The 2,214-nt window shown below is 39.8% G+C and overlaps 1 non-coding gene across 1 annotated transcript; it reads right to left on the bottom strand.

Annotated features, from left to right (window-relative positions):
• Positions 1 to 1,488: 1,488 nt before the first annotated feature.
• On the bottom strand, positions 1,489 to 1,604 carry LOC127491411 (U5 spliceosomal RNA). Its single transcript, XR_007920072.3, has one exon. It is a non-coding gene; the product is annotated as a U5 spliceosomal RNA (small nuclear RNA).
• Between the last annotated feature and the right edge of the window lie 610 nt (positions 1,605 to 2,214).

The raw sequence follows: 2,214 nt of genomic DNA on the forward strand, positions 1-2,214 counted from the left end.
GGCTTACCTTAGTGAACTTTGCTTCTCTCCACACTCTTGGCCCTTCAAATCTTAGTGCCTTGATAGCTCTGTTGGCTTCTAGTTGAATTCAGAGTGCTTCATCTGCTAAAGGTTAGTCTACCATTACTGGAAATAGAAATTCCAGTTATACTTTTTAAAGGTCTTGTTTTATCATAAATTTCTCTCTTGTGGTACTAAACAGAAATTCAATTTTACTTTAGTTTTTATGGTTTGATAATATATGTCTCTTTCATTAGACTGAAAGTTCCAAGTGGGTACTGCTCATGTGTGCTTTTGTAGATCATTGTGTTCCAATTAGCTGGCTCAGTGCCTGATGCAGAGGATGAGTAAAATATTAAGGGAATGAATGGATGAATAAATAATAAAGGAGTTTTTGAGTGTATGAAGTAAATAGAATGAAAAAGTAAGCTCAACCAGCAAGGCAAGAGTGAAACATTTATCCAGAACAAAAGAACTAAGAAGATCATCCAGAAAGACACCGTTATCTCATGAGTTGGAAGTTGGAAAGATGACCTCAGATAGTGCTGTGAAACGAGAAAAATGTTTTATTCAAGATTTTAAGAGAACATGTAGGCAGAAAGAATATTATTAAATGTTCTCATTTAAAAATATGGACCCAAGAATATTTATGAAGACAAACGAAGATTCTTTATTGAAAGTGTACATTGAAGGCTGGCGCCTTGGCTCAGTAGGCTAATCCTCCGCCTTGCGGCGCCGGCACACTGGGTTCTAGTCCCGGTCGGGGCACCAGATTCTGTCCTGGTTGCCCCTCTTCCAGGCCAGCTCTCTGCTGTGGCCAGGGAGTGCAGTGGAGGATGGCCCAAGTGCTTGGGCCCTGCACCCCATAGGAGACCAGGATAAGTACCTGGCTCCTGCCTTTGGATAGGCGCAGTGCGCCGGCCGCATTGCGCTGGCTGCGGCGGCCATTGGAGGGTGAACCAACGGCAAAGGAAGACCTTTCTCTCTGTCTCTCTCTCTCTGTGTCCAATCTGCCCATAAAAAAAAAAAAAAAGTGTATATTGCAGCACTTACAGAATAGTATAGCCATTGAGTTCCATTGTTTGCCACTGGCTTATTCCCAAATAGTGAAAAATAAATTTTGAAATTCTGGGTGCCAGTATTTTGGTGTTCTGGGTTAGCCACTGTCTGCAATGCTAGCAGCCCATAAGGGCACCAATTGGAGTCCTTGTTGCTCCCCTTCTAGCTCCCTGCTAACACACCTGGGAAAGCAGTGGAAGATGGTCCATGCAATCATATGGGAGACCGGATGAAACTCTTGGCTTCTGGTTTTGGCCTGGCCCAGCTGCAGCCATTGCAGCCATTTAGGGTGTGAACCAGTGGATGGCAGTTCTCTCTCTTTCTCTCCCTTTTTCCCTTTAATTCTGCCTTTCAAATAGATAAAATAAATCTTATTTAAATTAAGAAAAAGAAAATCCTGTGTGCTTAGATTCCATACTCTACATTTTTTCCCTTGCTACAGCAAGGCCTCAACAAATTGGGTTAAGACTCAGAATTGTTTCTCTCCACGGAAATATTTAGCAAAAAGCAAAAGATTTATATGATCTGAAGAGAACCCAGAATATATACTCTATGTTTTTATAGGAAAATTTTTAGTGCTGTTGATTATAGAATCTCTTGGAATCTCATGTTTAAACGGGGCTTTGGATATCATTGATATCAGATGAAAATCGCTGGAAGCATGTTGACTCCCTGAGGGGTCTATCTAAAAATAAATAAGTGGAAGGCCTACTTTACAGCTCAAGTATTATAACTGCTTTAGGGATAGAGAAAATACAGATTTAGTGACTTTTTAAAAATAATCAGGAGTGAGCAGAATATTTTATTCAAGATAATTTCAGGTAACATTTAAGAGCACTATTTTTCAAATTCTAATTGCCATGTATCCTTTGCAAATTAAATCAGAGACTTGAAATTATCTCAAAATATAAAGAAGCATAATATTTTATATAGTTGGGCATCAGCATCTTCCTTCTATAGTCATGGAAGGAGAAGATTTGTTTGTTCATTCAGTACATTACGTTGAATGGAAACTGTGTGCTTCATGGGATATAGCTAGGTTTGTGAGGGACTGTTTTTCACCTGAAGCATCACCAGGCACACAGCAATGGTAGATTGAGTCTGTAAAGTTGCATTTTAAAGGACCTCAGACAATTACAAAGGAATGTCTGAATG

Source organism: Oryctolagus cuniculus, chromosome 18 (assembly GCF_051225735.1).
Source record: "Oryctolagus cuniculus isolate XC-2025 breed Fujian yellow rabbit chromosome 18, ASM5122573v1, whole genome shotgun sequence".
In the NCBI taxonomy this organism is placed as follows: Eukaryota; Metazoa; Chordata; class Mammalia; order Lagomorpha; family Leporidae; genus Oryctolagus; species Oryctolagus cuniculus.